Raw genomic sequence first — 22,966 nt, 5'->3', positions numbered from 1 at the left:
GAGACCCTATCTCCTGATTTCGGCATAGGTGTCACTGCTACGAGACACCACAAAGTCGGAGACACAGTGAGTAACACTACCTGTGATTATAGTTGCCATTAAAAGTCCCCACTACAGTTCTCAGATCAGCAGATGACCTCGATCAAGAGCACCTAAGTTGGCTGATCAGAACTTCCCCCTGCACTGGAAGGGAGAGGAAAAGAGAGGGAGGAACAAAGAAAAAGGGAGAGAAAGAATAAGAGAAAGAACAAGAAACATGGCTAGAGAGAGGGATGGGGAAAAAACCAAGAAATTAGGATAGAGAGAGAGAGATAAAAGGGAGAGAAAGGAGAACAAAGAGAGAGTGGTACATCCTAAAATTTACCATGAGGGGTTTTAATACTGTACGAGTGGAAGGGACTCAGGGAGCTCTACATGTCTGTGGGTTAGGGGCGCAAATTACTTGTCTTGCCTTCGGTGCTGACAACCCACACTACGAAAATAATTTTACTTTTAGGGGTCCCCACAACTTGGGAAATTTTATCGAGGGGTCACGGCACTAGCAGGGTTGAGAACCACTGCTCTAGGGTAAGGTCCATCATATTGCGTGAACAAATATTGTTTTTTTAACAAACTGTATTCCAGCTGTCCATCTGTGTAGAACATTTTGCTGCACTAAACATCTACATTGCAACATCTGGTGTTTGTTATTCATCTCTGTAAAAGTTCCAAGCGCATAGCAGGTGTATTGTATCTGCTGCCGGGGAGCGTGCATAGACTTAGTGCAAGCTACAGCGGAAGGAAACTGAAACAATAATTGTACAGCCCATGTTCTCCTGACCTCCAGAGGACGATGACACCGGCAGACTGGTAGGAATTTAGATAACAGAGCAAAAAGCTAAACCAGATGAACCCCATTGGAACCCTTTATTGATTTGACTGAGTTCTGTACGTCAGAGGAAATGCATCATTTTCAGATTTTACAGTATACCTTTAAAGGGATTGTGTTGTGTGTTATATATTATTTCTTTATCTTGCTAAAGGCTTAAAGATGGGAAGTTTACATTTATGTTTTAATTTCTGGTCAAGTAAACTTACTTCCAGCTGGAGCTCAAGGCTCCTAGACTCTGGAGCTGTAGACTCCTTTCTACAAGTTTACTAGGCTAACTTTAACCGCTCAGCTGAAAAATAACTCCTTCTACAGAATTTGTAATTCAAATTATACACATAACAGTGTGATGGCACTGATCCACAGATACATTTATGTTTTTTTTTTTTTGTTTAATTATCTATATACTGTATAAGTTCTGTATGGAAGCCTTATATTGTACTTTATCTTTTTTTGACAGTTTAAACATCTACCGTAGTAGCATATAATCTACCAACTTGACTCTAGAATAGAAGAAGATTCGCACTCTGTAGTCAGCTTTTAATATTTTATTCCAATAGCAATAAGGCAGTTGCATACATGTAATCTCTACTAAGAAACCACATTCCCCAACGTATTAGTGAGTGTGGTTTCCTGGTGGAGATCACATGTATGCAGTTGCTTTATTGCTTGGAATAAAGGATTAAGAAGGCCTGACTACAGAGTGCAACTCTCATCATATTCTTATGTTGGAGTGGAGACAGACAAGAGCCAGCACCCGGGTGGTCCGTGAATATTAAGAGCTGGAGGTTTGGAACAATGCTGTGGATTTGGGTATGCTGTCACCATTGAACTAGAGCATATAATTCACCACCGAACTTTATCTACATGTAACAGTTACTACCCCGCTTTTTATTTTATATATATATATATATATATATATATATATATATATATATATATATATATATATATATATATATATATTTATATAGGCTATTATTTTCATTTAATTCATTTTTATTTCCTATATGCTATTGCATATTACTTGTGGGGAATTTACTACAACTGGAGCAGTTTGAGATTGGAGAATCTGTGGGTTGCAACCAATCAACGTCTAACTTTAATTTTCAAAGCTTAACCAATCACGTTGAGGCTAGAAGCTGATTGGTTGCTATGTACAGCTGCTCCAGTTTTTTTAGTCTTGATGAAGGGGACATAGACTCCTGAAATGTGTGAACTTTCCACAAAATGTCACCAACCTTTGTATACACCTAAAAGTATGACTTTGTGATCCTTCTCTTGGACTAGTAAGGAGTGAGACTTTTGTGTTATATATCTCTTTCAACTAGAGAGCCCTACTCCACAGAAGCCATAGTCTGAATACAGTGCACTGGTGATGGCCAACAAGTCTGAAAGCGCTGTATACAGTGTGGAATAAATTACTCTATAATATTAAGCTGTATGTGTTTTGCGTCTAAGTTAATATGTGTTGGTTAAATTCTTATATTGCAATGTCAATTAATTGCACTGTTTACTTATGTTACCCTGCAGAGTTGGTAAGTCTAGAGAAACAAGAGCTCACACTGCTGGTCAGGTTTTCCCAGGCTTTCTGGGAAGTACTACCTTCTGCTGGTGCAAACAGTTAAAAGGGGCAGTAGTAGTGTAGTTGTCTTTTATTGCTCCACACATGGGAAAAGAACAGGAGCTGAGTTATGATGCAATTGTCACTCTGCCTGAAAGCACTCCTTGGTGGGAACCCAGATGGGGTTCCAGGTGTATGGAATTATGCTACTGATTAATTAACTAAGAAACTATAATTTAACTAATGGTCTCCGAAAGGACTTTCTCACCTATTTCAGGTATGACTACCTTAGAGGGGCAGGGGTACCAAGGGGCACATAGAAGACAAGCTGTATAGAAATGTATTTTGGCAACCAACAAGATGTAAATGTTTATTTGTACTTCAACCACTCCACTTGTACGTTACACATCTTTGCCTGGTCTGAAGTTACTAAAAGGGTGCATGCTAAAGGGGTGCATGCATGGTGTATCTTAGGACATGATTTACACCAGGGGACAAGACAAGATAGAGAAGACACAGTACATAGGACTAACGTGCAGTGAAGCTAAATAGAGATGGCTATATTTTCCTTGCCAATGACTACAGTACTAGTGTCTATGTGCGTAAGCAGCTAGCCGGAAAGCGGTGGTGACTTGGCATAGGTGATGGAAGGCCCTGGTAGTGAAAAAACTTGTGTGCTTAGGCTCCTCCCCTATCGACCAGTACCCCAATGCTGTGTCCGACTTGTCCACGGAGCATCCTAGTGACCCAGCCTGGAGGTCATGGAAGATGGAGTGAGGCCTCGGATGAAGATTAAGGAAAGGGTAACTGATCTGGTGGAGTCCAGTACAAGCTCACTGGCATTTATTCGGAAATGCTGCACAGAAGAGAGAAGTATAATGGGAACTGTTATCCAGAGTGTATAGAGTATAAAGAGTTAAGAAAATGTGCCAGGGATTACAAAGAGTTTACCAATGTCTGTGCGGAGAAGTGTTGCTTTTAAGATGGAGTGCTGCCTTAAAGTGGTAGTAAACCGCAGTATTTAAAAAAAAAATCCCCTGCAAGGCAATGGCGTAATGTGCTAGTATGCATCGCATATTAGCATCTTATGAAATACTTACATTAGAACAAAGCCCCCCAGCGCTGCCCTGTCACAGCTGACAGAGCTTCCATCTTCAACCAGCCTTCTTTCTGGGTTTGCGGACTCTGGCTGTATGAGTGGCCAGGCCCGTGATAACACGTTTGGCTTTGGTACGGGTATGCCATCCCTTCAGAGTGCATGCACCAGTGATGTCACCGGCTGCATCCAGTGTAAATATTTCCTAAACACTGCACGTTTAGGAGACATTCACTGTACCTGCAGGTAAGCCTTAATATAGGCTTACCTGTAGATACAAGTTCAAAAAATGACTTTACCACCACTTTAAACACCATACTCGCATCAAGCAACAGCCTCAGTCTGCCTCTGGAGGAACTAGCAAGCACCCTCTTCCCTGCCCCTATTTGGACATGCCCACATGTGTGTTATAAAGCAACAGTTCTAGACAGGGGCGGCCTGTCCATTAAGGGCGCACAAGCGCCACCCACTCTCTCCAGCCACCCACTCTATGTAGAATGGATAGATTCATGCATTGCATGAATCTATCCATGGCCGCTGCCGCCACCTCCTATTCAGGCATCCAGCCCCTTTTTAGGATGCCGGGCGCCTGAATTACAGCGGCGGGGGTGTTTTTTTTTAAGTACCTGATTAGAGCCATAGGCTCTAATAGGCTTCAAAAAAAGGTTGACTCGGAGCGCAGAGCATTGTGCTCGGAGTCCACCCAGATGTGTTAGAAAAGCAAATTAATATTTGCTTTTCTAACACTGAACCTGAACCTGATACCCGTCACCTGATCGTCTGAAAGGACAGGCGCTGCTATTAGACGCCTAGCAGGAAGCAAGATGAGACACACGGAGGACACAGCTCGCCTGCCGCCACCAAGATGGGGTAAGAGCCAGTCAGACAGGGGCGGGGGTCACAGTGGCTGCGTTTGATGGGGCACAATGGTGGCATTTGATGGGCAGAGTGGCGGCATTTGATGGGCACAGTGGCGGCATGTGATGGGCACAGTGGCGGCATGTGATGGGCCCAGTGGCGGCATTTGATAGCACAGTGGCTGCATTTGATGGGCACAGTGGCTGCAATTAATGGCACAGTGGCTGCATTTGATGGGCACAGAGGCTGCATTTGATGGGCACAGTGGCTGCATTTGTTGGGCACAGTGGCTGAATTTGATGGGCACAGTGGCTGCATTTGATGGGGCACAGTGGCTGCATTTGATGGGCACAGTGGCTGCATTTGATGGGGCACAGTGGCTGCATTTGATGTTTTTTTATCAGTATTTTCAAAAATTTTGAGCATCAGCAGCCACTGGTTCTAGATGTATAGTTTGTCCAGAGGCATAAAGGTATGATCTGCATGCCGCTACTTACTATTCTAAAATGAGGCATAGGTCCCTTATTTTTTTGGATTTGTGATGAACACTAACTTAATTAAAGAGAGACAGTCTAAAAGGAAATTGCTGTGCTCTGTCATATTCAGGCTCGGAGAACAGTATCTATAGCAGTAGAGAAGCTTCCACTGGCCAGCTGGATAAGCACACAAGCAGATCAGTGTGAGAAATATTAGTAATCCTTGGCGCCAACCAAAAATGACAATATGCTAAAAAATGTGAAGCTGCCCTTTTAAATGAATATGCCACCTGAAAAGCAAACCAATGAAAAGCAAGGCGCTAACACATACAGTATGTGATGATTGCATGTGAACAAAGGATAAAAAACAATCCAAATATAGTTGAGAGTCCAAAGGTGAAAAAAATGTTATTTATAAGAATTATTAATAAATATCGCACAGTCCAAAAAAATTTTGCTGAAGAAATCTCCAATCACCGTGCTCCTGGTCTTAAAGATGCCTCAGATACTCCTCATAGAATGCATTAAGGTGAAAAACTTTTACCTTTACAACCCCTTTAAATGTTCCACCTTAAGAATCGTATATGGGAAACTACCACTAGCTAATCTCCTCAAACATCAATAACCGAGACCCAGGGAGAGATAATAATCCAGGATAGTGTGATACCATTTTATTAAAAGTCAAAACAAGGATTAAAAATATAAATTTGCCAGTCACATTTAAAGGTGCTTTAGTCAGCACCAACACAACCAGCCTGTTCGATTGTCCTGCACACCGCTTGATCCTATCCGGTGTGCGTTCCAAATAGCCAAATGTTCAAATCAGATCAAGAAAACAGAAATTACATCACGTATGGCGGACGCGCAGCCTCAATGCATTTTGCTTGTCAGCATCGTCAGGAAGCAGGTCAACCTGCTGGATGGCACAGGCTCATCCAATGTGTGGGGTCTGAGCACTAACCGGTATTCACTAGAGCTCCTGATGTCGAGAATGGGTTTTGCTGCGTATTGGTACCATGTCATGGTCCTCAGGATCACCCCACTAGGAGGTGAGCAAGTCGGGGTCCAATAGCAGATATAGCAGGTAGGGATCAAGCAGAGAACAGTCAGTAAACAAGCCGAATGTCGGTAATAAGTTGTTGCCGGGGGTGGGGGTGGGGGGTCAAGCATAAGCGTAGTCAAGGAACAAGCCAAAGGTCAATAACGATTGGTTGCAGGTTGAGATTGTGATAGACTCACCCAGGACAGAGGCTTTTGGAGGGGACTGCAGGCTAGCCTCTTTCCTACTGACTATGGGCCCTGGTTTTTAAGGGAAACCTTTGTTTCAGCTCCCCATAACCCTCTTATGTGTAAGTCACACTGTGTCCAATAGGGGCACAGGGTGACCAAGCAAATAATGGACAACTACTTAATGTATGCTAAGAATGTGGTTTGGATTTCTTTAAAAGGGACAATAATATCTATCAACAATATCCCTCAAGAAATATATGAAGACTATTCCTGCTTTTTTTGAACTATACATGTTCATTGAAAGAGCTGGTCACATTATCCTCTGTTCCATGTTCTTCAATGTAGTAGCTGGACAGTCTGCTACTGGGGTCTCCTGCTATAATGTGTTTATTGTAAGTAGGTCTAGTGTGCCTCATAAGGGTCTTTCACCCATTGTTAATTGTGCTAATTAACACACCTATTGTCTGCAAGCAAACTGCTGTGGGGATGTGTTTATATTTGAAATAATGTGTATTGCTCGATGCTGGCAAGTCTGACCTGGAATGAGACCTCTAAGTCACCCAGGTGGCTAATAGTTTAATTAACTTAATGTTTATAGTCTGTTGGCTGTTCCTTAGACGTGTTAATTATATTCCTGTGTACAGTTTGTATCATTAGGGTAATATGATCAAGAGGGGGGGGGGTGTCCTCCTGTGAAATACACATGTAGCAAAGACCCCCGCAGGAGCTGCTGTATTTTAATTGGATAAAATAAAAAATACCGCGCTGGAGCAATAAAATAGAGCAGCAGTAAACAGTGCGACAACACAAATCAACAATATTAAAAATAAACTGCGCTAAATGTCCTTTAGTGGTACAACATGCGTGGGAATAATTAATAATCCAAAAAGATCACGACCATAAATTGCCCTTACCAGAGCGCAAAGTATATTGAGCAGACGGCTTAAACCCAGCCAGGGCCTTTAGGGACAAGGACCGATCAGATCTGTCAGAGTTCAGGCGTAGTTCCCTCAGTTCATCACCGAAAGAGAAACAAAAATGCTTGCCATAGTATAATATTGTTTGCAATCAAGTTAAGCATGCACCTGAAACCAACACCCTATTGTGCATATGGGATAAAGGTGATAACCCACCACCACAGCTGTAGATTATGCTTACCAACTCTCAGGCTTTAGTATTCATTGAGCTGTATATCACTGGGAGATTGGTAGCTGTGTTAGGAAATCCTTATCCATAGTATGCGACCTAAAAATGAAATAAATAAACCATAGTGTAATACGTTCAGATACCCTTTAATATGTAAAGTAATACACTTACAAACAGATGATCAGATATCGCATGGAATGGATAAAACGCCGGCCAGCATAACAATCAAGAAGCGGAGCTCGTCCTCCTTCCTCATTCACGTGGAGACGTCACTGCGTGCGTGCCCAGACGCGTTTCGTCATCAAGCAGACGTTCTCAATGGGGACGAGCAGCGCAGTGAACCACCACCATATATACGCTACCAGGCCTCGCTCTGAGATGCAAGTACAAGGACGCCATCTTAGAAATGGGCAAATGCCCTGACTTAAAACGGGAAGTGCAAGTTGACAAGAACTTATATATATATATATATATATATATATATATATATACACAACCCGGAAGGATAACTAGCAGAAATACTGCCGAAATTTAAAAGCAAATAAACCTAAAAACGAAAAGAAAAACAAAAGAAATCATCTATTAAGGGGATCCTTTTGTAACAAAAAATATCAGTACCATCTATATGTGTAAAGCATCAGTGATGAGTGTGACCCATATGTACATATAGGTCAACCACTGTAAGTGAATGCCCTAATCCTAGAATAATTCTAATAGTGAAAATGTGTTTTAAATAATTATAGATACAATTAGAAAAAAAATGATGAGAGAATGGTGTAAATAATGTATTAACTTGTGCACTAGATGTGACTGTTTATACCTATAGTGAATATTTAAACGTGAATGTATAGAGTGGGCAAATTAATACCTAGTTAATTAAATCAAAAGGAAAAAATAAAATAAAAATAAAAAATATATAAAAATAAAATAAAATAAAAAATAATAAAATAAAAAAAATAAAAATAAAAATAAAAATAAAAAATAAAATATAAAAATAAAAATAAATATAAAATTAAAAAATGTATAAAATCCCGTATCCAAAACAAAAATGAAATGGATAAATATAATATGTAAAAAATGTATATTTAAATACTAAATTAAATTGATTGTGTGAAAAATCAATAAAATAAGTGTAAATAATATTATACACTAAAAGCTTATAATTATGAATATTAAAACAGAAGCATGCAACATTATGCATGGATTCTACGGCCTATTAGTCCACCAGCTGGTATCTCAGAGTGAGTTCACAAAAAACATAACATTAAAAAGTAGAAAAAGTATTTAGGAGTTGTCAATAAAAGCGTTTACGTCTGTCTCGATATTTAACCCATAGGGGGCATAGGTCCTAAGCTTGTGGATCCAGCTCATCTCCAATTAGGATATCCCCCTGATTAATGAACTACCCCTCCAATGGGGTCTAAACCTATCTATCCCCAGAAAGATGGTTTTGGAGGGGTTCTTATCGTGCACCAAAAGGTAGTGTTTCGACACTGAGTGGTTTCTAAAACCCGTTAGGATGTTGGTAATATGTTCATTAAGTCGCACCTGAAGGGGTCGCTTAGTCCTGCCCACATATTGCAGGCCACATGGGCACTGCAACAGGTAAACGACTTTCTCTGTAGTACAAGTAATAAAGGGTTTAATGGTGTGTCTCTCCTGTGTGCTGGTAGAGACGAAAGTAGTGGTGCGTCTATGGGAACATGCGCTCAGAGCACAAACTCTACATTTTCTGCACTGATAAAAACCAGTTAGTTGGTCAAAGAAAGTTGGTTTAACACTCGGAGGATTCAAAATATTGGGGGCCAACTGGTTTCTCAATGAGGGTGCTCCCCTAAAAACCACACGAGGCTTTTCAGGTAGGGCCCCACTAAGAATAGTATCACTCTTTACAACATGCCAGTGCTTATATATCAAATTCTTGATATTAATATGCTGCAAAGAGAAAGATGTTACAAAAGGGACACTCGACATAAAATTCTCCCCAACACGGGGGCCTCTTTCAACCAATAGGTCATCCCTGTTGGTTTGTTGCACTATATTTAAAGTTCTCTCCAGGGAGTCTTTTGAGTACCCCTTTTGAGAGAATCTTTCTGTGAGAATTTCCGCCTGTACTAAAAATTCTGATTGGTTAGAACAGTTCCTCTTAATTCGTAAGTATTGACTTTTTGGAATCGAATCAAGCCAAGGGCGGTAATGACAGCTGTCTACTGGTATGAATGTGTTCCTGTCCGTATCTTTAAAGAAAGTGGATGTGACCAGTTTGTCCCCATCCCCCGATATTTTGAGATCAAGAAAGTTGATGACGGTCTGACTGGTTTCGTAATTCAATTTAATACCAATTTGGTTCTCATTAAGGGCAGTCAAAAACTCCTGTAATTCCAGGTATTCGCCATCCCATAGGAGGAGGATGTCATCTATGTACCTGGCCCACAGGACTAGTTGGGGGGTGTCCCGGGCATAAATGACATCCTCCTCCCATTTCCCCATGAAGAGGTTTGCTAGGCTGGGGGCATATTTAGCCACTCCCATATCCTGTCTGTAGAAATTGTTGTTGAACCAGAAATAGTTATGGGAAGCGGCATACCTTAAGAGGTCCATCAAGAACACCACCTGAGCTTGGACAAGGCCAGAATCTCTATTCAGAAAGTATTCAACGGCCTCGAAACCCAACTCATGCGGGATAATGGTATACAGAGATGTTACATCTGCAGTGACCAACCACACCCCAGTGCGGTACTGAACCCTAGAAAGTAATTGAATAACATGCCGAGAATCCTTGATATAAGAGGGCAGCTTCTGTACTAGAGGTTGTAAGAAAAAGTCAATATATCTGCCCACCCGGGACGTCAGCGAGTCTATACCACTGACAATGGGGCGTCCCGGGGGGGCAGATAAGACTTTTATGTATCTTAGGTAGATAATATATGGTCGGTGTGCGCGGGGCCGAGGGTATCAAGTACAAACTTTCTTTCTCCGTGAGGATCCCCATTTTTCGACCCCTTGTCACGATCACCTTAAGTGCCTTCAGATATTTGTTTTTAGGATCAGCTGGAAGGAGGGTGTAGGTGGAGTCGTCGTCGAGAATCCTATGCATTTCATGCATGTAATCTTGCCGATCCAAGACGACAATCCCACCCCCCTTATCGGCAGGTCTGATCACCAATTCTCTATTCTGACATAGGGAGTCCAAACCTTCTTGCAAAGTTTTATTCAATCTGGCCTTAATTGGTCTAAGTCTCTAAGCATGACATCTCTGAAGACCCTAAGTGCAGGTGCCAACGTACCGGGGGGGGGTTGAAGAGAGAGGCATTCCTCAACCCTGAATGGATAATCCCTGTCTCATCAACACCTACATCCCTGATTGAATGGTTCATCATATGTCTTTTAATGCTTAGTTTCCTGACGAATTTATGAATATCCATGAATGTTTGGAACTTGTTTAGTCTAGTAGGTGGGACAAATTTAAGCCCTTTATCTAATATCGCTTTCTCAGAATTAGTTAGTATTTTGGAGCTAAGATTGAAGCATTTGCCCATTTCTAAGATGGCGTCCTTGTACTTGCATCTCAGAGCGAGGCTTGGTAGCGTATATATGGTGGTGGTTCACTGCGCTGCCCCATTGAGAACGTCCGCTTGATGACAAAACGCGTCTGGGCACGCACGCAGTGACGTCACTACGTGAATGAGGAAGGAGGACGAGCTCCGCTTCTTGATTGTTATGCCGGCCGGCGTTTTGTCCATTCCATGCGATATCTGATCGTCTGTTTGTAAGTGTATTACTTTACATATTAAAGAGTATCTGAACGTATTACACTATGGTTTATTTATTTCATTTTTGGGTCGCATACTATGGATAAGGATTTCCTAACACAGCTACCAATCTCCCAGTGATATACAGCTCAATGAATACTAAAGCCTGAGAGTTGGTAAGCACAATCTACAGCTGTGGTGGTGGGTTATCACCTTTATCCCATATGCACAATAGGGTGTTGGTTTCAGGTGCATGCTTAACTTGATTGCAAACAATATTATACTATGGCAAGCATTTTTGTTTCTCTTTCGGTGATGAACTGAGGGAACTACGCCTGAACTCTGACAGATCTGATCGGTCCTTGTCCCTAAAGGCCCTGGCTGGGTTTAAGCCGTCTGCTCAATATACTTTGCGCTCTGGTAAGGGCAATTTATGGTCGTGATCTTTTTGGATTATTAATTATTCCCACGCATGTTGTACCACTTGGAGGATCTGGGGAGTTTTCTCTCACTCTAAGCGATATTTGGACTATACCATTTATACTCCATATTTATGTCAATATCCACTAAAGGACATTTAGCGCAGTTTATTTTTAATATTGTATTTTAATTGGGCCTGTACTCTCCTTTGACTCCCCTTTGGTTTCTCTCCGTCCCCTTGACACAGCTGTGATGTAATATAGTGTGCAGTAAAAACCTTTAAAGACAATTTCACAATACACAAATGTAATATACCTTTTTGTCTTTACCTTTGGTCTCCAGTCTCCACGTGGCTGATAATGCAAAGGAAAACAACACTCACACAAAATTACTTCAACAAGAACTTTGTTTACTGTATTTGCTTTAAAGTAGAACACTACAATAGTTGTACTGTCAGGCCAACGTAGCGTGACAGTCAACAGAGTTCAACTTACAAAGATATTATACAGATGTAAAGTGTTTGAATTTACTTGCTAGTAATGTGCTAAGGAAAATAGGATAAATGACAGAGTGAACTTATTTCAATATGAGCACTGTCCCATCCTTTGCACGCATTATAACTATAAAGAAATCAAGTGCTGATTTGATAAAGTATAATACAATATTTAGGGAGCTCCCATTACTTTGATATCACAGTAATTCAATATGGCAGTGAAACACAAAGCTTTGTGTTTTATTAGACAGTCCTTCTTTTCTTCTTTCTTCGGCTAGCTATGAATAAAGTGAATTTGTAATTCAAGGGTTAATGGCTCCTGATCAAAACAAGCTATATATTGAATCAAAGTTATGGTACAGAAGCACTGCAACTATCTCTGATGCCAATGACACAGTACCAGATCCTCAATGAGATACTGCCCCGGGGCCTATTTTTAGCTCAGTCTAATTCTTTGACTTGCTTGTGGGACTATGGATCCCAGCAACTCTGTATTGTACAGGTGAACGTGTAAAAGTGCACCAAGGAAACTTTTGGGCAACAGCCCTCTCATCCAACCAGGTCAGCGTTGTCAGAAAGTTCCGCTCTGGGGTACTGGGTCCTGTCTCTGACCGGCCAGCACTACTGCGCTGCTCCACTCCGCAGAACGAGATGTTCCGGAACTCCCAGATGGCTCTGACAGGCTCCTCTGGCTTCTTCCCCTGCTTGCCCTGCTGTCAGGCCAGCTCACTGGTGTGTTGCAGTATTGCTGCTCGGATCGCTCTTCCGTGAAGGTAGGCCGCGCTGCGCTGGAGGCCTCACACAGATCCTCCCAGGGTGGCCATGCGTGTCCAAGAGACCTAAGATGGCCACGCCAAGCCCTTTTATAATCTTCCCACAATGCAATTCTGTTCTCCTGATGTTCATGGGAGTTAATGGGCATTATGGGTAGGTCAAGTTAATGTCCAATGTAAACAAACAAACACTTCCATGTTAACAGTCCTAGCATATTTTGGCCACTAGATGGCGCCAGCTGCTAAGCTATAACATACATCAATTTTATATATCAAAAATGTGACCGCTACATACAGTATACGCTGTGTGAGTTTGTTCAATAAACAGTTCCTATTCTGGTTTTCTCCAAAACTGGTATTGCCTAGTTCTTGGGGTAACTATAGCCAGATTCACTGGTTTCGTGTTCCAGAGCTTGGGAAGCAGCTTCTTGACAGAGATACCCCGTCACAGAAATCAAGCAGAATCGTAGTTGAGGAACAAGCCAGAGATCGGTAACGTGTGGTAGTGGAGATGAGGACCGCTGCAGGTACACAAAAGCAAGATATTGGCTAGAGAGAGCACAATAACCTGACAAACAGGAAGTGCAAAGGCATGGCTTAAATAGGAAATTCATGGGACAAGCAAGGAGTTCAAGGTTCACAAGAAACTAGGCACAAGGCATGATTGTTCCAAGAGATCAAACAGGTAAGCTGACCAGCATTTAATGCCCTGTACACACGATCGGTTTTCCCGTTGGAATAAACCCTAAAGGTTTTTCAGACGGAGTTCCGACGGAATTCTGCTCAAGCTGTCTTGTATACACACGGTCACACCAAATTCTGACTGTCCAGAACGCGGTGAGGTACAACACGTACGACGAGACTAGAAAACGGAAGTTCAATAGCCAGTAGCCAATAGCTTCCGTCTCCTACTTGCTTCAGAGCATGCGTCATTTTTGGTACGTCGGAACAGCATACAGACGAGCAGAACATGTTCTCTTTCTAGGTCCGTCAGAATTTTCAACGTAAAAAGTCAGATGGGGCATCATACACACGATCAGAATATACGATAAAAAGCTCCCGTCTGACTTTTTTTGTGCGACATTCGGCTTGTGTGTACACAGCATAAGGTGGCTAAGTAAGAAGAGCTGCTGCCAGATGCAGCAGAGGTTGTGGGTTCAGATTCTGGTCCTGACATGTTCCCATTTTGTAAAACCCAGATTGCTTTGCAAAACCTTTGATATGGGTGCATCCTATATTTATATGTTTTGTTGTAAAATAAAGTCATCATATAAATGCAAAAATATATAAAACATACATTTAAGAGCTTATAATCTTTAAAAATAAAATAGGACTTTCCCAGAATAATTTCCCTATGATTAGAGTGTTTATATCTCAAGAAGCTCTGTTCTTTCTGTAATATTTATAAACATACATAAAATAGAATTCCTTAATTGGACCTGTCATACTGATGAGTGTTCATTGTTATCAGTATTTATCCCAGCGGTAGCTTCTACATAACTGACTGTGTAAAGTAAAGTGCAATTTCATCAGTCAAGTTGAAGTCATGTCAGAGCCCTAAATGTATTCAGGCCGGTGACCCAGCATTGAATGAACTATTAAACTTTCACTGGGAATTCCAGATATACATTGTGTAATAGGCTTCCACAGACTGAAAACACTCAGACCTAAATGCTGCACACTAACTCATTACCGATTTATCATTCACAAACCATTCATAGGTCATACACTAGTCTGCTTACTTGTGGTGGGAGAAGACGGATATGTGAATATTTCAAGATGTAATCAGCAACGGTTACTAAACACAAAGCGTGGTTAAATCTGGTTATGTACTCAAAACAGGAACACAAAATGGAAACTGTGTAATTAATAATCTACTGGGAAGGTGCACAATTGGACCAACCCATTAAGCAGACCTAAACCCTAAATGGATAAAATTTAGATTGCTAAAGCACTGTCTATCATAATTTATTGCCATGTTTTTTTGTTTTTTTATATAAAATAGTTTTTACTATTTTCAACCTTTCTGGTATGTTAGTATTGCTAATCTCCTGCAGCATCTCCGGTCATTTATAAAAAAGTTCAAAGTCAGCAACTACAAATACTGTAGCTGCTGACTTTTAATATACAGACCCTTACCAGGCAAGGGATTCAGCTCTGTCATCACCTGGGCCAGTTCTTCACCGGTCTACAGGTCGCCGGTGCCGCCATCTTGCTGTGACTTCCTGTGCAAGACGTTGCGCTCTCTCAATGGTCCTGCACGCATCACTTGTCCCAGGAGGTTGCGGGCAGTGAGGGCCAAACTGGGAGCGGGTACCTATTTCTGACAGGTACCTGCTCCCAGTTTGGCCCTCACTGCCAGCAACCTCCTGGGACATGTGATGTGTGCAGGACCATTGAGAGAGCGCAAAGTCTTGTGCAGGAAGAAAAAAAAACTTCTCAATGAGGAGTGGGGAAGGAGGAGGATAAACAGAACGTTCCTTTTTCAGGTGAAGTTCCGCTTTAAGCCACTTCCTGTCTATGTGCGTTTCCTCCAGCATAATTTCTCCGGACCAGCTTCCTAATAGTGAGAGTGGTGGAGCATGTTTGGGCAATGTGTGGTAACATGTCTACCAGGGGTGTACAGTGCCTTGAAAAAGTATTCATACCCCTTGAAATGTTCCACATTTTGTCATGTTACTACCAAAAACGTAAATGTATTTTATTGGGATTTTATGTGATAGACCAACATAAAGTGGCACATAATTGTGAAGTGGAAGGAAAATGATAAATGGTTTTCAATTTTTTTTTTTAACAAATATGTGAAAAGTGTGGCGTGCATTTGTATTCAGCCCCCCTGAGTCAATACTTTGTAGAACCACCTTTCACTGCAATTACAGCTGCAAGTCTTTTTGGATACGTCTCTACCAGCTTTGCACATCTAGAAATTTTTGCCCATTCTTCTTTGCAGAATAGCTCGAACACTATCAGATTGGATGGAGAGCGTCTGTGAACAGCAATTTTTAAGTCTGGCCACGGATTTTTTTATTGGATTTAGGTCTGGACTATGACTGGGCCTTTCTAACACATGAATATGCTTTGATCTAAACCAGGGTTTCTCAACCTTTTTATAGTCAAGGTATCCTTTAAAATTATGGACAGTCTTGAGGCAACCCATTCAAAAATGTAAAAACTATTGTGCTAGTTTTACATAATGCAGCAACATCCACACATGTAGGACAACCAAACAAGGATGCTATGTAGGCAACTAACATCCTCCCTATTAACTGATGATGTAATTGGTTGTTAGAATGCCAGTGTCTAGAAAGATGTAACGGTGCAGAATGAAAACCCATGGCTTTGTGTAACTATAAGAAAGGCTTCATCCACCTGCCAGCTGGTATACAATATTTTGGTAAATTTTAGGCATTTTGCCAAGGCACCCCAGAATAAACCTCAAGGCATCCCAGGGTGCCTGGGCACCCTGGTTAAATAAGGCTGATGTAAACCATTTCATTGGAGCTCTGGCTGTATATTTAGGATCATTGTCCTTCTGAAAGGTGAACCTCCGCCCTAGTCAAGTTTTATGCAGACGTAACAGGTTTTGTTCTAAGGTTGCCTTGTATTTGGCTCCATCCATCTTCCCATCAACTCTGACCAGCTTCCCTGTCCCCGCTGAAGAAAAACATCCCCACAACATGATGCTGCCACCCCCATGTTTCACGGTGGGGATGGTGTGTTCAGCATGATGTGCAGTCTTAGTTTTCTGCCACACATAGCGTTTTGCTATTAGGCCAAGAGGTTCAATTTTGGTCTCATCTGACCAGAGCACCTTCTTCCACATGTTTGCTGTGTCCCCCACATGGCTTCTCACAAACTGCAAACGGGATTTTATATGGCTTTCTTTCAACAATGACTTTCTTCTTGTCACTCCTCCATAAAGGCCAGTTTTGTGGAGTGTACGACTTATAGTTGTCCTGTGGACAGATTCTCCCACCTGAGCTGTGGATCTCTGCAGATCCTCCAGAGTTACCATGGGCCTCTTGGCTGCTTCTCTGATTAATGCTCTCCTTGCCCGGTCTGTCAGTTTAGGTGGATGGCCATGTCTTGGTAGGTTTGCAGTTGTGCCATACTCTTTCCATTTTCAGATGATGGATTGAACAGAGCTCCATGAGATGTTCAAAGCTTGGAATATTTTTTATAACCTACCCCTGCTTTAAACTTCTCAACAACTTTATCCCTGACCTGTCTGGTGTATTCCTTGGCCTTCATGAAGCTGTTTGTTCAATAAGGTTCTCTAACAAACCTCTGAGGGCTTCACAGAACAACTGTATTTATACTGAGATTAAATTACACACAGATGGACTCTGTTTACTAATTAGGTGACTTCTGAAGGCAATTGATTTCACTAGATTTTAGTTAGGGGTATCAGAGTAAAGTAGGCTGAGTACAAATGCACGCCATACTTTTCACATATATATTTGTAAAAAAATTGGAAAACCATTTATCATTTTCCTTCCACTTCACAATTATGTGCCATGTTTTGTTGGTTTATCACGTAAAATCTCAATAGAATACATTTACGTTTTTGGTTGTAACATGACAAAATATGGAAAATTTCAAGGGATATGAATACTTTTTCAAGGCACTGTATGTGATAGCATGTTAAGTGAGAAACGCTTGTCACCTCCTAACAAGAAGTGTATGCACAAGAATCACCAGATATTGTTTCATGAAAGCTGCAGATAAAAATCTTGGAGTTACTGTAATATGTTAAAAAAAAGAACTCCAGCTTTTAATTAAAAGTTAAAAATAAGAAGCCCAGCTTCCATTGCAATAGTCACCTTTTATCCGGGGCTATTTCCCACAGAAGGTGCCCTCCTCTACTCTTTTTAAGGTTTAATGACGGACAGAATCATTTAATTCACTGAATGTGAGCCCAGGTTGTCATGGCCCTGCCTCTTGGGGGTGCATCATCAAGTCTGATTTGAACTTTTTTTTTTTAGATTTTAGTCATTGGGTTTTGATCTGTTTTAATTATGTACCAAATTCACATTCCTTCGGTATTTCTTCTAGCCAGCAAAATGAACCTCATTAAAATGTACTTCTAATATTTTTATGGTGTCCGTGCTTGCATACTTTTGGAAGTACTGTAAATGGGAAAGCCACACATAGGCTTCAACACTCCTCCGTACATTGTGATCAGTATTGTAGCTTATTGGAGAACTTTAGAAAAAAAAATCCCTGTTTGATATTAGGAAGCAGCTGAATCTGAGATGTGTACATGTGTTGGTTAAATTGCCCATTTTTTTTGTTTGTTTTAATTGCCCATAATTGATCCCCATTTTTTGTATTTATCTAATGAAAACATCAGGCTTTTCCTTTGATTCATCTAGCAGAACGTCCTTGAACTCTCAATCTCTATTATGGTTTTCCCATTGAATCTGTGCCAAACATATCCTACATGTAGGATTACATCTAATAGTACACAGGAATGTAACGATTGATGAATGACTACTTTCCCAGTACTTCCTTTACTGTATAGTGAGAATTCCTCGCCATACTTTGTCATCATCACGTAAAACCCTTTTTCCTTTTAATCATCTGATTGCGGGGCATCAAAGTATTTACCATGAATTAACTTTCTTAATAGCACTCTTAAGTCCCCAATCATAGAAATCTGTGCTATATGACCAGCCACAGAACCTGCACTATGCATTCCAGTAGACATGAGAGGACATCGGAAAATGGCCGAATAAGACTAAAGCTCACCATACATGTTACAATCTGATTGTACTGTCTATGGACCATCTCCTTTAGGGTTTGTTTACACTGTTCCTAGCCCCCTGAAGAGCGGCGGGGGTCAGAAACTCATCGATTGCAGGCAGGTGATGGGTTGATTGTGTCCCTTCCTTGCTGACCTCCAGTGGTGCAGATAAGCTGTGGGGGGGGGGGGGGGGTGACCAGCAGAGTGAACAAGGAGGCCTGGGCATGAAGGATGGGGAACGTGGAAAAATGCAAAACACAATGACTCTTCTAAGCAAGGAAACAGGAGAAAAGCAGGGAAAGCCTAGCTAGGACTGTTATAACTAGCACTAAACACAGTAGGGGGAAACAAAGGAAATATGCCACAGATAGCAATAAACAAGCTATCTGTGACACCACACTGCCACTAAATGTCAGGAAACACCACAGTATTTATTAACAATACAGTGCAATACAATGGCAAGAACAGTAAGGGCCCTTTCACTTGGGCTGCGTCTGGTCCGATCAACAGGGAATCTGTGAACAGATCCCCCGATGAATTGGAGAAGAAAAGAATGGATGTCACTTTTGTGACACCCTTGACCCTTCACTTTTAACCTGCATCTTGTAACAGACCCATATCAGGTCTACAAGCAGGCGGATGTAAATAAACATACATTCATCTACAGTCTGTTTCCTTCGATCCATTATGTTCAGGTCCAAAAAAAAACAGAAAAGGATGCAAACTTTTTCCATTTTATTTTTTCAGACCTAGATGGACACAGAGTTGGTCTGCCCTTAGACTAACCGTAAACTTCCAATCATATCTGCCTGAAAAAGGATCCTTATGCCCTGTACACACGATCGGACATTGATCGGACATTCCGACAACAAAATCCATCTGATTTTTTCCGACGGATTTTGGGCCAAACTTGTCTTGCGGAAAATCCGATCGTTCTGAACGCGGTGACGTAAAACACGTACGTTGGGACTATAAACGGGGCAGTAGCCAATAGCTTTCGTCTCTTAATTTATTCTGAGCATGCATGGCACTTTGTGCATCGATTTGTGTACACACGATCAGAATTTAAACGATCGGATTTTGTTGTCGGAAAATTTGATATCCTGCTCTCAAACTTTGTGTGTCGGAAATTCAGACGGAAAAAGTCCGATGGAGCCCACACACGATCGGAATTTCCAACAACACAATCCGATCGCACTTTTTCCATCGGAAAATCCGGCCGTGTGTACAGGGCATTAGGGTGTACGTTTACCTTCAGCAAGATTTTCCCCGAATCCCCCTATGCAAATGGTATTTCAAATTGTGCACATTCTTCCATTACTCATGCAGATGATGTGGGGCCTTTACACAAAAAAAACAAAAACAAAACACTGGTTTCTTGATCCCCCTCTGCCGTCTGCAGGATGGGCTGGAGGTTTGAATTGTGTGCCCCCTAGTGGCCACTCTGGGCTATTCAAACTGCACACATGCTCAAAATGCAGGCATGCGCAGCTGAGCTTACCTAGAGAAGGAGAGGTTGCTACCGAGCTCACCTAGAGCAGGGGAAAGCACACTGAGCATGCCTGCAGTTTGAATGGCCCAGAGCGGCCACTAGGGGGCACACAATTCAAACATTGAGCCCATCCTGCAGATGAGGAATTAAGGGGCCAGTATTTTTTGTGGAGAGGCCCCCCAACACCTGCATCTATAATGGGAGAATGTGCACCGTTTAAAAGAGAAGTACGGCCAAAGTTTGTTCTGCACTCCTGTGATCTGTTTTCAGCTGAAAACGGGCTGAAGTCCGCTGTCGGCTGATGTCACAAAGCCGGTCCAGACTGGGGAAAGTTTGCGACCTTTATGGTTGAGATCCACCCAGGGGCCTGGACCGGCACCCAGCTCAGCCTTTTGGCGACCTGCTGGGAGCTTGAGCCGGGGGGGGGGGGGGCAGAGCAGACAGTGGCAAGCAGCTGTCTGCTCACGGAGCTCTGAGAACAGAGCAATCAGCGGTGTTTGATCGCTCAGTTCTCAGTGTTAGAGTTGGCGGGAGACAAACGCAGCATTGGACCGATGCTGCATCCACCTAGGTCAGTATGATTAAAAAAAAAAAAAAAAAAACACTTTTCTTTTAAAGTAGGAGGAGCGCTGGTATGTCCTGTTTAGAGGATATGGAATTGCATAGGGTAATTTGGGGGAAATCTTGCTATAGGTGAACGTTCAGCACATTATAGGTAAGACAGCACAGGGACACTTGGGGTACATTCATACCAGTGACTGCATTAGAACACAGAGGCTGGTGTGCAGTAGGCTGGCAGCAGTGGTGTTGTACGGATCCCTACTTTTTTTTAAATTGAACTTTATTGAAATGTCACAGTAACATTTCATTAAAGCAGTTGTAAACCGCGGATGTTTAAAAAAAAACCGCAAAGGCTTTGGCATAATGTGCTAGTATGCATCGCATACTAGCACATTATGAAATACTCACCCTGGAACGAAGCCCTCCAGCACTGTAAAGTCACCACTGAGAGGGCTGACATGTCCCCCCCCCCATCTTTCGTCCGGGTTCGTGAGCTCCGGCTATGTGATTGGCCAGAGCCGCAATGACATCACTCATGCGCGTGGGAGCCCTCGGTTTCAGGCATGAAGCTCTGAAGTTCCGGCAAGGTATGGCGAACCTGCAGAGTGCATGCGCCAGTGATGTTACTGGCTGCATGCAGGGTGAATATCTCCACGTTTCGGATATATTCATTTTACCTCCAGGTAAGCCTTATTATAGTCCTACCTGTTGGTAAAAAATTCCATGCGGGGTTTACTACTACTTTAAATTCTATTGGCTGCAGAGTGGTGTGGGGTGGTGGATTGCATCGCACTGGGCTGTGCTGAAAAAAGAGGAGTGCACGCAGTACTTTTTTTTTGCGGTGAATCTACCCTTACCCAGTGCAGAACTGTTCTGCAGCAATCCGTATATGTGAGTACATTCCACCGTTTACATGGTCTCCTTTCTAATTTAGGAAAGAAAACATCTCCAGATATAATCCTCACTAATGTTTCCTCTTTTTATTCAGCGAGTAACTTTCTTCTTTGTCCACGAAATCCCTTCATTACAGAATTCCCCGTATTTACAAGCACTAAAACGTCATCAGGGAAACAGACGAACCCTTCTGAGTTCCAGCACAGCTCACGCCCACATCTAATTGCGTATTCCGACCGGGTTTTTCCAATAAATGAGTGTTTTCATTGCCTTTCCTGTTTTCCCTAAAAATCCTTAATTTAACACAAGTGCTATGAGCAATACAGATTTTTTTTTAAATGTTAAAGTGGACCTGTCGCTGAAATTCCAGCCTCATATGAAAGAACGGGGCACTTGTTAGCACTACCAAATAGTGACAGGAGAAGAGGTGCTTAACCCCTGGCTGCCCCCAGCCCCCCACCTCTGTCTCCGTCCCCTTGGCTATTGGATTTGTTAATTTACCAATGTGGACATCTGGACAATGATTTGCACAGTAGAAAACTATTTTTGGGGAGTTAAAGTAAAGCCTATTACACACGATCGGAAAATTTGTACGAAAAACACAGCTTTCAAAGCGATCGTACGATAATCTGATGGTTGGTACACAGCTTTCGAGAGCCGATCACGACAGTTCATCCGAAATAATCTGAAGGGACAAGCACAAAATTTTTTTCTCGTACGATACCGGATCTTACAATTTTCATTTAATGAGTACAATATTCGTCCGAAAACACAATACAAATACAATACAACACGTTACATCACTTCTGATGTTTTACTCTCTCATGCGAGAGTTTTCGTAAATTAAGGCGGAGTTCCACCCAAAAGTGAAACTTTTAAAGCGTACGTAAACCCCCCCAAAAAAAAAATATGGATCCTGCTCCTTTAAAGCATGTTATATGACACAGTGCTTGTCCTGTGTCATTTGGACCTCTGTAACACCTAAAAAATCTGGCTGATCCTGCCAGTTGCTCCCGTCCCCTCTGTAAACTGACCACGGTAATTATGGCTGCTAAGCCCTGACACTGTGGTCAGTTTTCGTGCCTTCGTCAGCCGCAGCCCTGCTGTCTCTCCTCTCTGCTCCTGTGTCCTCCTCCCCCCTCCCCTCCCTGCCTCTTGGCTCCTGTGTCGAGGTCCGCCCCCGCCCCCCCCTGCTGCTGCTGCTATAATAACATGATTTATTGTATATAATCTACTCTGTCTTATAATGATATGTCCCCCTGTGTGTGCTGTAAAAAAAAAAAAAGCCGTATATACGTTATCTCTGAGAGCTGATCAGTGGTCACGTTAAGTGCCACATCTCTCCTTCTCTCGCCTCCTCTCCTCCTCCCCTCCAGACTGACATCAGCGGGTGAATCTTGGCCCCTCCCTCTGCATCTGTGAGACGGGGAGAGGAGAGATGCGGCGTGTCACATGACCTCTGATCAGCACTCATAGGTAAGGTGTATATACAGGTTTTTTTTTTTACACACACACACAGGGGGACATATTATAAGTAGAGCGGATTATATAAAGTACATGATGTGGGTTAACAAACCTTTTAAGCACTCCTCACCCC

The 22,966-nt window shown here is 42.2% G+C and overlaps 1 protein-coding gene across 2 annotated transcripts in view; it reads left to right on the top strand.

Moving 5' to 3' along the window:
• Positions 1 to 22,966, top strand: part of LOC141117245 (B2 bradykinin receptor-like) — a 106,191-nt gene that overhangs the window by 50,886 nt on the left and 32,339 nt on the right. Inside the window, exon 1 of one of the 2 annotated variants that reach the window (XM_073609989.1) lies at positions 736 to 849. The exons of the other annotated variant lie outside the window; for it this stretch is intronic. The gene's annotated coding sequence lies outside the window, so the exon portion shown is untranslated. Of the gene's footprint in view, positions 1 to 735; positions 850 to 22,966 lie in introns of those variants that run through there. 2 annotated transcript variants of the gene reach the window in all.

The sequence above is a fragment of the Aquarana catesbeiana genome, linkage group LG13 (genome assembly GCF_042186555.1).
Source record: "Aquarana catesbeiana isolate 2022-GZ linkage group LG13, ASM4218655v1, whole genome shotgun sequence".
Taxonomy (NCBI): domain Eukaryota; kingdom Metazoa; phylum Chordata; class Amphibia; order Anura; family Ranidae; genus Aquarana; species Aquarana catesbeiana.
The sequence above is the reverse complement of the archived record's forward strand: the minus strand, read 5'-3'. Positions and strand labels throughout refer to the sequence as shown.